The sequence below is a fragment of the Oncorhynchus kisutch genome, linkage group LG3 (assembly GCF_002021735.2).
Source record: "Oncorhynchus kisutch isolate 150728-3 linkage group LG3, Okis_V2, whole genome shotgun sequence".
NCBI classification, from domain to species: Eukaryota; Metazoa; Chordata; class Actinopteri; order Salmoniformes; family Salmonidae; genus Oncorhynchus; species Oncorhynchus kisutch.
This window is the reverse complement of record NC_034176.2, coordinates 28484557-28498071: the sequence shown is the minus strand read 5'-3', so window position 1 is coordinate 28498071 and position 13515 is coordinate 28484557. Positions and strand designations below refer to the sequence as shown.

At 42.3% G+C, this 13515-nt stretch overlaps 1 protein-coding gene across 5 annotated transcripts in view; it reads left to right on the top strand.

Annotated features, from left to right (window-relative positions):
• Positions 1-2374: 2374 nt before the first annotated feature.
• Positions 2375-13515, top strand: part of LOC109879640 (vinexin-like) — a 52675-nt gene continuing 41534 nt past the window's right edge. For 4 of the 5 annotated variants that reach the window (XR_004208919.1, XR_004208915.1, XM_031820178.1 and 1 more), the window contains exon 1: positions 2375-2497. The gene's annotated coding sequence lies outside the window, so the exon portion shown is untranslated. Of the gene's footprint in view, positions 2498-7609; positions 7784-13515 lie in introns of those variants that run through there. The other variant, XM_020471826.2, reaches the window with a different exon arrangement.

Sequence of the window (13515 nt, the reverse complement as noted above, 5' to 3'; positions counted from 1 at the left end):
TACTCACAGCAAAGTAGATGCAGTCTATCACAGTGCCATCCATTTTGTCACCAAAGCCCCATATACCACCCACCACTGCGACCTGTATGCTGTGACAATATTGCAATATTGACAATATTAGGAGGTAGGTGAAGGATTCAGGCGCAGGAGAGCAGAGATGTCTGAGATGCGTGCTTTTAATGGGCAAGTCCATCAAATACAGGTAAGGCACAATACAAAAATCAAATGCCCTCGACAACAGAGAAACCCGTTAATCACAAAAGTGAGTGAACATTTAATGGCGACGGCTATTGAACAGGACAGGACAGCGTCTGAACGTGAACACATAACATACAGTTTTATTATATTTGATTTATTTCACCTTTATTTATCCAGGTTGGCTAGTTGAGAACACCTTTATTTAACCAGGTTGGCTAGTTGAGAACACCTTTATTTAACCAGGTTGGCTAGTTGAGAACACCTTTATTTAACCAGGTTGGCTAGTTGAGAACACCTTTATTTAACCAGGTTGGCTAGTTGAGAACACCTTTATTTATCCAGGTTGGCTAGTTGAGAACACCTTTATTTATCCAGGTTGGCTAGTTGAGAACACCTTTATTTAACCAGGTTGGCTAGTTGAGAACACCTTTATTTATCCAGGTTGGCTAGTTGAGAACACCTTTATTTATCCAGGTTGGCTAGTTGAGAACACCTTTATTTAACCAGGTTGGCTAGTTGAGAACACCTTTATTTATCCAGGTTGGCTAGTTGAGAACACCTTTATTTAACCAGGTTGGCTAGTTGAGAACACCTTTATTTATCCAGGTTGGCTAGTTGAGAACACCTTTATTTATCCAGGTTGGCTAGTTGAGAACACCTTTATTTAACCAGGTTGGCTAGTTGAGAACACCTTTATTTAACCAGGTTGGCTAGTTGAGAACACCTTTATTTAACCAGGTTGGCTAGTTGAGAACACCTTTATTTATCCAGGTTGGCTAGTTGAGAACACCTTTATTTAACCAGGTTGGCTAGTTGAGAACACCTTTATTTAACCAGGTAGGCCAGTTGAGAACAAGTTCTCATTTACAACTGCGACCTGGCCAAGATAAAGCAAAGCAGTGCGACACAAACAACAACACAGAGTTACACATGGAATAAACAAACATACAGTCAATAATACAATAGAGTAAGTCTATATACAGTGTGTGCAAATGAGGTAGGATAAGGGGGGCGAGGCAATAAATAGGCCATAGTGGCGAAATTATTACAGTATGGAAAATTAAACATTGGGGTGATCGATGCAGACACAGGGAACAAACGGGGGAGCAGACAGTTATAGACGGGGCAATCAGCAAAGGGAAGGATCCCAGGTGAGTCCAATGAGCGCTGCTGCGTGTAATGATGGTGGCAGGTGTGTGTTATGAAGGACAGCCAGGCGCCCTTGAGCGCCAGAGTGGGAGAGCGGGAGCAGGCGTGACAGAAGGAGAGTGATGGAGTGCTGCATCAGATGACCTGGCCTCCACAATCACCCGACCTCAACCCAATTGAGATGGTTTGGGATGAGTTGGACCGCAGAGTGAAGGAACAGCAGCTGTATAGCACTTTGTGGCATCTGCAGATGTAAAAAGGGCTTTATAAATATATTTGATTGATTGATTATCTGGTTGGCCATGAATCAAGTGAGCATGCGCACCATACCGCTTAGAATCTTCCAGAATTTACTTACTAAACTGCCATATAGCACAATCTTTTGATGTAATAGTAACATGCACATAATGATAAATCCAACCATGCAATGATTAACTGCCAATTCTGTACATAGGAGATGGCATGCATTATTTACACAGATATTAAGTTATATGTAACAAGATAACTAACACTAGCAAGGTTTCAGTAGCATGCATTAATCCTAAACAACCCCCAACAATATAAAGCGCCTATTAGAATAAACACTTAAAGCTTGGTTGCAAACCAAACTTGTGTCTTCTTCTGTTGATGACTAAAAACTCTCTGAGCTAAAGTGGGCAGAGCCCAAGTCCAAATGTCAATTCAAGCACCCTGATTGGCTGGAAGGAAGGGCCTTTTTTACAGTTTAGTTTAGCAAATCTGCATATCTTTCTCTCAAATAGGCCTCGGACTCTGAATGGAGCACCACACTACTACTGGTATTGATCTCAAACACAAGTCTGTATATTTAGGTTGATGTGAAAATGGCCTCCTCTGTTCCTGCTCATGAAAAACAAAAGTGTGGTTCCACTGAGGCTGTGCCTGCATGGGAATTTCTATTATTTCCAGCTGCAGATGGAAACTATTACAGAGTCCCTGATGAGCTGTAGAGTGGAGTGAGGGGTGTTGCACACACACAAAACACACACACACACAAGCTGAGTCACTCGCAGAAGATAAAAGACACCCTGTTGGCCAGCAGCAGTGGTTCTCTCCCTCCCTCCTTCTCTTTCTCTCTCCCTCTGTACTATACCAAGAAGACCTCTCTACTCAGCCTGCGCTGCACTGATCTGTAAGTACAACTCTCTCTGTCTGTCTCTGCTGCTCCACGCCAAGACTAAAACACAAACAGTTCATGTTGTCAGAGTCTCCCGCTCGCTCTGGCTCTATCACCTAGAGGGCTGAAGAGATCAGGAGCGTAATGACCGGATTATACACTTGAACTGTGGGAAATGGAACTGTGTTTATCTTTAGTTCTCCATGCGTGTCAATTACTTTTCTTTCTGAACATTGTTGTGCAACAGTTGAGTTGCAGCCGAATTGTTCTTGTAGGGTTCTAACATTGTCTTAGGAAGGAGCTATCTGTCTTTGGTTGAGCAGATAGGAATCAGACCTCCTCCACGGAAAGACAGGTTTCTGATGTTGTGGCTGTTGTTTTGGGCTGAGAGCTATGCTGAATGTAACCACTTCAGTACTGCTCCTCTGGTTAGACTGTGCATGTTCATTTGTACATACTGTATACATTAACATGTTCATTCATTCAACACATCAGTGTTTTGTCATGATACATTTATTACCAAACGTTAAGGGAACTTAACCCATCTAAGGGCTTTTCAAGAACAGAGGTACAGTAGGATCTTCATTTGATCTCTCTTTTGTTGCTGAGAAAAATGTATCAACCCTTACAAAAATGTCCACTAATTATATTCCACATAATAATTCACATTTCCTGTTGCTGCAGGATTACCTTACTGCTGTAGCAAACTGGCTCAAATTAAGATCCCACATCTGTATTTTAAACCATAATGTCCACTTCTATGTTTGTGGTCCCTGTTGTCTTTATTTAGCTGGGCTCTTTATACTGGAAGTAGCTAACCTTGAGAGCTCCAAATGGATTTCCTCTTTGGGTCAACAACCACGACATGCATATCTTCATGTGTCCATTCGTCTACTCTGATACTCAGTGTGCATGAGGGCTGTAAGCTCTGGTGCTGAAAGAGAGAGGGTTCTTATCATAGCTTACCTCCCATACCAGAGGAGACAAGCATTCCCCCAGAGGAGAGTCTAATATAGGCAGAGGAATGCATGGGAATGGTTGGCTTCATCATCAGTCTGTATGGCTCATACGGTTGTGGGATGCACCGACCGCTGACCAGAGTGTTGTTTACATGCAAAGCAACAAACAACCCCTATGGTGCTGTTGTGTCCTTCTGAAAGGCATTTTAACAACACTGTCACTGTGTATATCTGGCTGTATGGGTGACGGTGATGATCATGTAGGCCAGGGGTTTCAAGCCTTTTTTTTCCCAAGGCCCACCTTTTTATTATTGCTTACTGAGTTAGCCTATATTAAAAACACCACAAGCTTGATTTGGTTTAATTTGAGGGACCTAGAAAATGTTGTTGTTTTTATAGCTAATTTCCTGCAATTCTATGTAGTTTAACAAGATTCATGGGGCGGCAGGGTAGCCTAGTGGTTAGAGCATTGGACTAGTAACCGGAAGGTTGCAAGTTCAAATCCCCGAGCTGACAAGGTACAAATCTGTTGTTCTGCCCCTGAATAGGCAGTTATCCCACTGTTCCTAGGCCGTCATTGAAAATGGTGAAATAAATAAAAAACATATTTTTATAATAATGGACAAGGAAATTCAAGTTCAGACCCAATTTCTCCAAATAATATTCTGCTACCAAATATATTTTATTATAATAATTTATATTAACCTTCAATTTAATTATACATATTCTCTTTTGTAGAAAGTGATTAGATCAATTGATAGTGACAGAGTCACACATTATATAAGATTACTTACCAAGAGTCAAAGCATTTATTTTACTCCTCAAATTTAGGTCATAGCTCAGCTTCTTAAATTATATTTCCAAGTGCATCAGAGCTGTGTCTTTCTCTGGCATTTTACAGCTTTTAAAATTTTATTTATCCATTATTTTACCAGGTAAGTTGATTGAGAACACATTCTCATTTGCAGCAACAACCTGGGGAATAGTTACAGGGGAGAGGAGGGGGATGAATGAGCCAATTGTAAACTGTGGATTATTAGGTGACCGTGATGGTTTTAGGGTCAGATTGGGAATTTAGCCAGGACACCAGGGTTAACACCCCTACTCTTACGATAAGTGCGTGGGACCTTTAATGACCTCAGAGAGGCAGGACACCCATTTAACATCCCATCTGAAAGACAGCACTCTACACAGGGCAATGTCCCCAATCACTGCTCTGGGGTACTGGGAATTTTTTTTAGACCTGAGGAAAGAATGCCTTCCACTGGCCCTCCAACACCACTTCCAGCAGCATCTGGTCTCCCATCCTCAGACTGACCAGGACCAACCCTGCTTAGCTTCAGAAGCAAGCCAGCAGTGGTATGCAGGGTGGTATGCTGCTGACATGTTTCTAGCCTAAAGCGTTGTGGAATTATGCATCGTTTTAGCTTGGTATAAACAATTGTGAATTATTGTGATGATTATTATTATTACATTTTTCTCAAGGAAGGTCCCGCCCCCTAGGTTGGGAACCCCCTGATGTAGGCAAAGGTCACATAAGAAAGAAAAACAGATGAACTGACAGTTCTTTCACTTTATTGGATGTCTTTCAGTGTTAAGCAATATTTAGTTACATTAAACTCTTAGTTATTAAATCTCTCTAAAAATCTGAATGCCTGATTGAAACCAAATGGCTTGTTTTATAGGCAGTTTGTTTCCAAATGCATGATGAATGTTCAGATAGTTTAGTGCTTCACTGGGAAATGTTTTCCCCAACCAGTAGAAAAAGTACCCAGCCGTTAGCCATCATCAAGTTAGGTAGTTGACTGTTATGTAACAGAGCTTTATGTCATGATGTATTCCCTCACTTGGTAAGGTCTTTGGTTGTTGCATGGGATTTTAATGACCCATGCAATGGGTATGATTGCTTCTTAGAAACATACGGAACATATTGGAACATACCACAGAGACAGAACAGGGTTTGAATGTGTTTGAAAGTTGAAAGTTGCTAGGCGGGATTTACTACTCTGGCACAGAGCTGAGAGTTGCTAAAGTTGATTCATTAGAATCCCACCACTGTTACAAATACCACACTATGGACTCGGCGGGACAGTGGAAAAAACAGGCTACAGTTCCCATCCCTCCAAATATAATATTTATCACTGGAGGGAGGTACAGACAAAATGACAGTGATGGAAAGAGAAATGTGTATGGGAGAGAAGAAGAGAGGGAGGGGGGAGTGTGTTTGTGAGAGAGGTGCTGGGTCCTCGGCCAAAGCAGCAATCACCTCTTGCACCTCATTGAGCCACAGAGTGACAGGGTGTAGGATTGGGTCACAGCGGGGGACTGTGCCTGCCTGACTGCTCTAACTGGGCCCTATAGCCTCTTCCACTACAGCACAAACTATCCAGAAGCGTTCCTTCTTCTAGGGGTGAAAAACAACATTTTCCTTTGGCAAAAACAATCTCTGGAGCAGCGATGCAGACTCAGTAAATGGACACTGCCTGGTATTTGCCTGAGTTTCACTGTCCCAAGCCAGACCACTGAATTATTCAAAAAGAGCTGACTCCTTCGATTCCAACCTGAAACTCTCCGAGGCATGGGGCTTACACACACACACACACACACACACACACACACACACACACACACACACACACACACACACACACACACACACACACACACACACACACACACACACACACACACATACACATACACATACACATACACATACACATACACATACACATACACATACACATACACATACACACACACACACACACACATTCGTTACCGAATAATGTCTATTTTTTAGCTGGTGTGACTGATTAAAAGGTTAGAGTGCAATAAAGGTGAGTGTACTACCACCTGCAATGTGAAACATGTAAAGGCTAACTCAGTACCTGAGACATATGAGACAGAAACAGTTATGTCAGCATGTAAATCATCAGGTTTGTATCCTGTTTCTCTCCATTGGCAAACACTGCAGACAACCTGGAAAACCTAGTTCTAATTTGCCATGTATGGTAGCGAGAACAACTGAGGAATTTGAGAGGATGTGCTTCACTCGGCTTGTAGTTTAACACTGTCTAGTTCCGTTTACTGTATTCTCTCATGTACTTGTTCTATGGTCTGTATGCTCCAAGGGCTACATATTATGAAAGGCAATCTAGATATCTGAATACAGAATGTCTGGATTATTCTGTATATCAGCTGTCAGTGGTTGAAGCAAATTCAAATGGATTCACCCCCCCTCACATATAGTTTCTCTCTAGTCATCGTGCCCCTCAGTCTAAGCTGTTGTAGCTGGATATAAATGATCTGGGGAAGGGCAGGGGATGTGAGAAAGACAAGCTCTGTATGTCTATCTGTCTGTCTGTGTCTGAGTGAGTGAGTCAAGTGGTGGGTCCAGTGTCAGTGCGATCCATGGGGGTTGACCACCTCAAAGACTAATGATGTCAGGGGGCCCTCAGAGAACCCTCCTGGACCTAGAGAGTTATTTTTCTCCCCTCCTCTTCACTCCTGTCTCTCTTTAACTGGAAAGAGACCTGGCCTGTATGTGACACAAACAGCAGCACAAAAGAGAGGGAGTCATAGGAGAGAAAGAGTGAGTGATAGAGAGAGGGGCAGTGTGGGTATTGGGGAGGTGGAGGTGATTAACTATTTGCATTCCCCTTTGGTTAACCCTGCACTGTGTGAAATATCACTACGATGAGCACTCTTCATTAAAGAAGCCCCGCGCTGACAAGCCAAGAGGAGGGTGCCTTTTGAACAGGGTCCAGGGGTTGCCACGGCAATGCCTGTCAACCGGGAAGTCCTTCACAGGAGGAGGTAGTCGAGAGAGAGAGAGAGAGAGAGAGAGAGAGAGAGAGGGAGAGGGAGAGGGAGTGAGAGAGAGGGAGAGAGAGAGAGAGAGAGAGAGAGAGAGAGAGAGAGAGAGAGAGAGAGAGAGAGAGAGAGAGAGAGAGAGAGAGAGAGAGAGGGAGAGGGAGAGAGAGAGAGAGAGAGAGAGAGAGAGAGAGAGAGAGAGAGAGAGAGAGAGAGGGAGAGGGTGAGAGAGAGAGAGAGAGAGAGAGAGAGAGAGAGAGAGAGAGAGAGGGAGAGGGAGAGAGAGAGAAGAGAGAGAGAGAGAGAGAGAGAGAGAGAGAGAGAGAGAGAGAGAGAGAGAGAAAGAGAAAGAGAAAGAGAGAGAGAAGAGAGAGAGAGGGAGAGGAGAGAGAGAGAAGAGAGAGGGAGAGGGAGTGAGTGAGCGAGGTCATAGAGTGGGACTGCCCACAACATATTGGGCTTACATGCATCACGGAGAAGATAGAACTTTGAGAGGTGTGGTGTTCCCTGGGATTCTTTATCAGAGGTGAGTAGCCTAAACTTTTCCCATGCTGAGGAAGTAGGATGATATAACTTTAGATACACTTGTCAACATAGCCAGATATTTTACACAAGAACTAACTATGTGATCATGGGGCTGTGGTAGGTTCTGCTTTGCTCTGTTTGTATTGAAGGGTTGAGTAACCTGCCTGTTTGCCTATCTGCTCTGGGCTTATTTGCTTGCTTCACAGGATTAGTGCAGCAGACTTTCCCAGGAATTTGTCAGTGTTTTTTTAAAAAGAGACTCAGCAAACTGAGAGGATGGTCACACAGCGAGATCCAGTACAGTATAGCGTACCTGAAGTTACGGCTGTCTCATTCTGACAGAAGAAGGCTATTTTATTCTGCTACCCTCAGTGATGAGGTCTGTGCTGTGAACTGTCCTAGAGAAACAGTCGTAGTTGTGGTTTGTGAATGAGTGGAGGAGAGGGCAGCTCTGATGCACCCCTGCCACATTACAGGAACACAGAGGGTGTGAATGAGAGGAGGAGAGGGCAGCTCTGATGCACCCCTGCCACATTACAGGAACACAGAGGGTGTGAATGAGAGAAGGGGGCTGTGTTATTATGGTCATTACTCACTGCTCTATCCATGGGTTTGGGTATACTGTGCTATAATCATGGGGGCTACCTTATTAACAGTGTGGAAATAGATATCCCTATCATGGACAATGCCCTTAACACAGGGCTCCTTGGCCCTCTGGCTCCAGACATGTTCACCCTTCATCTTGGGGCTTATTGTGGATGTCAGGATGATTTCTATACCCTGCACAGATCCTCTTTGAGTTCTCCTGAGATCTCTTGCTCCATCACCACAGCCTATACTCACTCTGCTTTGCATATATACAAAAAGCTACCCATATGGTTGTGTGAGTGTTTTTGCGTGTCCTGTGATGGTATATTTGCCTACACTGTGTAAGGTTGTGATTGTTCTTTTGTAGTTGTGTAAGGGCTGAACTACCTTGCATAGCACTGCGTGAGCTCTAATATGAGTACAGTAACCTCCCTGAAATCTCCAATCCCTCTCTAGTTTAGCAGTCATATTATTATTGGCCCCCTCAAAGTGAGGCTGTATAGTGTCTCTATTGACAAGTTTATTTATTTATTTATTTTACCTTTATTTAACCAGGTAGGCAAGTTGAGAACAAGTTCTCATTTACAATTGCGACCTGGCCAAGATAAAGCAAAGCAGTTCGACAGATAAAACGACACAGAGTTACACATGGAGTAAAAACAAACATACAGTCAATAATGCAGTATAAACAAGTCTATATACAATGTGAGCAAATGAGGTGAGAAGGGAGGTAAAGGCAAAAAAGGCCATAATGGCAAAGTAAATACAATATAGCAAGTAAAATACTGGAATGGTAGTTTTGCAATGGAAGAATGTGCAAAGTAGAAATAAAAAAATAATGGGGTGCAAAGGAGCAAAATAAATAAATAAATAAAAATTAAATACAGTTGGGAAAGAGGTAGTTGTTTGGGCTAAATTATAGGTGGGCTATGTACAGGTGCAGTAATCTGTGAGCTGCTCTGACAGTTGGTGCTTAAAGCTAGTGAGGGAGATAAGTGTTTCCAGTTTCAGAGATTTTTGTAGTTCGGAAGCCCTGGCTCCCCCAAGCAGCAAGCTGAGGGGAGGGAGCACCATACAAGGAGGCAGAATAGTTTCTTTCTGATAAATGTGTGTATCCCTCAATAAGCGCATGTAATAAACAGGACGGGTCCAGGTCCTTGTATGGTCTATGGCAATGTGTTCACATGTGCCAAGTTGCAGTCTGGAGACAAGGCAGTAGTGTGTGATTAACCTTTAGAGAACATCTTTATAATAACAACCTGATGATGAGTCACCCCTCAGGTTTTTGAAAAAGATCAGATTGTTTGTGATTATCTTCCAACATCCTGTTCAAGTAAAAACATACTAATGAACATTTCAAGTTTATTGCTTTCTTACATAATTTATCCCCTGGAATATACTACATTGTGTGAGATTATGTGATAAGGCATTACCTGCCTCCCACTCATCTGGAGAGTAGTAGTGTAGTAGACATGAGTGTTGTTTCCCCCCAAAAATGAAACATTAAAGGATAGAGGATAAGGATAGAGATGAAGGGATGTTATGCGGCCTGATGTTAAGGAAAGGCCAGAAGTTTTTAGTACCTGTATAGCACTACAAACAAAATCACCACCTTAAGCAAACATGTCTGTGTTTTGGTTGGTCTGTGTCCTTAATAGTCTAACTCTGAGCAGGACTTCTCATGGCTGGGAACAACATTATGGAGCCAATGATTAACCTGCTCTTTCTGCTCAGCACAGCCAGAAACCAATGGAAGAGGTCAGTCATAGAAATACAATCAATAGAGAGGATGTCACTAGTTTGGTTAGTCGTGTGCACTTTTTTAAGGGTCAAATCGAGTTATCCATAAAGTGACTTTGCACACCAATTCACTATACTGAAGCTATGCTACTACCTTGTACTGTACTTTTTGGTAATACACCTCATTATGATGGATTTATGTCACATAACGTCAAATGTTTGTATCACTGTACCAATTGTTGAGTTCCACCCATTCTCTTTCAAGCTGAAACATATTTCCTTGATGTTTGGTATGAGGACAATATAAGGGAAAGTTTAGCTATTGTTACTTCACCTGGCCTAAGACACTCCCTTTACCCAGGCGGGGCTCTGGCAGGCTGCCTGTTGTGGTGGATACTGTTGGTAGCAGAGGTTCTACAACTCATAAGGTGTCATTTGTGGCTGTCCTGACAACCATACTTCCTGGGATAACAATGCAGTGGAGGAGATTAGAGCTGGACCCAGTCACAGAAAACCTCCTACCACAGACAGGAGGAGGAGAGGTCTGGGTGACAATGCATAGAGAAACATAGAGTGCCAACTCATTTTTCATAAGATCTTCCTGATGCAACACTTGACTCAAAAACACAGCTGGTGAGAGAAATCCTGTTGTGAAACACTTTCATGTAATAACAGTTATTTTTTGGGCTTCCAGATTAGAGTTAATATATTAAAAGTTTCCCTGTAAGTTACCGGCGAAGATGAAAGCTAATATAGTCATGGCTTTGTTGTAAGATCTATTTCAAATAATTGCTCGGTTATTCAGTATGGGTAGCGCCTTCGTTGGGCGTGATCAATAAGGAACTAATTTCATGCAAAGCCGTAGACAGACAGGAGCAACAGCCAATAGGGGGGAACCCGCTCCTTTCTAACGTGCTGTTGCTCCATCACACCTCACTTGGTTCTTCCTTATGAGGTCAAAATACTTCTGAATACTCTCTTCGGGATCCGGTACTTCTCCGTTTTGGACTGTTTCGTTCCGGAACCTATTTCGCCGGATCCAGTACATTATGTAACATTATTTTCCAATACACAAATTTGAATAAAAACATGTTCATTGGAGTTGCCTCTTGATTAATTGGTTTGCGCAACATTGTAACCGCTGTTTGAGACCAATGTGTGGCTGTGGCTTTGAAAGAAGTGTGCCGGTATCTCTCACAGAACTAGAATGAGATTCACTTTATATATCTCCCTCCCTCAGCTCTGATAGACATGAGCCTGCAACTCTCACCGCACTTCATCATTTATTTCCTTATACAAGCATATACGCGCAAAGGATTCTGGAGGGGCAGAGCACCCCTGATGAATTGAAATACATTTACTAAAGTTATAGAATTACTGTTGTCTGTTCAGAAAGAAATTCAATAATTCAGAATACCCTACTGCACCACGAGAATAATTATTATATAACTACCGACTATCAATACCTTCTTTAAAACATGTGCCTAGCTATGGATTGTGTGTAGCCCAATAACAAGGCTCAGTTTACAGTTGGGAATGCACGGCAAATCTGTCAGTGAACAGCATGCAGACAAGACAGGTCTTTGGCAATATTTCAAATACAATCGTGGGAAAAAAACAGTTTGGAAAGTAAATGGCTCCTGCTGAAATGACAAGACAAATCTCTCTGTAGAGGCTGCCAAAATATTATATCAAATTCCAAATATTGTTTTACAAAGTAAAGCAAGAGAGAGATTGCCTTTTGGCACGAGCGCATCGGCCATCACCGGCGAGTAAGCCGTGCATCATTGGGTGAGTCATTGAAACTGAAAAGCATGTTTAGGACTACAATTTCCTCCTTATATTGTAGTTTACAATATGCGTCTCCACTTACCTAGGCATAGGCTAATGATGGATTCAAGACAAGGTTGTTTTTATTGATCTCAGATTCTCAGTTTGTCAGTGTCAAAGTAGCCTGTCATTTCGATTATTTCTGCTGTATTAAAACCTCTTAAGGATTTCCAATTTTCGTCTAAAATGATATACCCAAATCTAACTGCCTGTAGTTCAGGCCATGAAGCAAGGATATGCATATTCTTGGTACCATTTGAAAGGAAACACTTTGAAGTTTGTGGAAATGTAGGAGAATATAACACAATAGATCTGGAAAAAGATAATACAAAGAAAAAACAACCGTTCTTTTGTAATTTTTTCATACCATCTTTGAAATGCAAGAGAAAGGCCAAAATGTATTATTCCAGCCCAGGTGCAATTTATATTTTGGCCACTAGATGGCAGCAGTGTATGTGCAAGGTTTTAGACTGATCTAATGAACCATTGCATTTCTGTTTGTATCAAGACTGCCCAAATGTGCCTAATTTGTTTATTAATAACTTTTCATGTTCAAAATTGTGCACTCTCCTAGCGTGGTATTATTTCACTGTAATAGCTTCTGTAAATTGGACAGTGCAGTTAGATTAACAAGAATCTAAGCTTTCTGCCAATATCAGATATGTCTATGTCCTGGGAAGTTTTCTTGTTACTTACAACCTCATGCTAATCGCCTATCTTAGCTCCAAAATTAGATCCTCCCAAAGTCTCCAGTCATGTAAAATTCTGTACAATTGCATGAAATGCGTTTAGAAAAGGCCATGTTTCCCAGACCCCAGGCTACTAAAAATGTGTGTGCAACTTCCATAAGTGCCTCTACTCCACTGCTCTATGCCACTATGCAAATGTGATTATATGCATGCAATGCTTTATTTTAAAGGTTTAATTTTCTTCGTGCATTCCGGTACCTCAGAGCTACTCAGGTCACCCCCCTCTCGTACTCACTTTTTGTTCCGGCACCTCCCAATTTACAAATTAAGCACTGGGGAGCAGTTGCCACAAAGCACTGTACCCGTTCCGTGCACAAACACTGCCTTTTCAATAAACAAATACCACTGTTGCACACAAGATTCTTGCCAAGGGCACAGAACATGAGTATAACCCAAAGGTGAATCCCAATAATGCCACCAGAGGGGCGCTACGGTCCGTAGCCATTTTGCCACAAGTGTGGAGAACTGGTGCAAATATGCAGTCTTGCCCATGGTTACCAAGGGTTAAGTTTAACAGAAGACCACCTGTTTTTATCAGAATGGTGTTGACAGTAGCGAGCGCAACTCGGCTCAAATACTAGAGCAGGAAATCTCCTCTCTTTTCACCTAAAGGGCTATCAGAGCAATACCAGCAGATGAAAGCCAACTAGGCTTCTACACTCGTTACATTTTGGTTAACAAAAGGACCTACGGGTCCTCAGCAGCTATTTTAAAAAGCTCACGTTCTGTATGCTTATGCACAATGTGCTGTCTTGCTCCATTCGTCAAAGCGAGGGGTTCACTACAATTGATCTGCAGGATGCCTATTTTCAAATCAACATTTTGC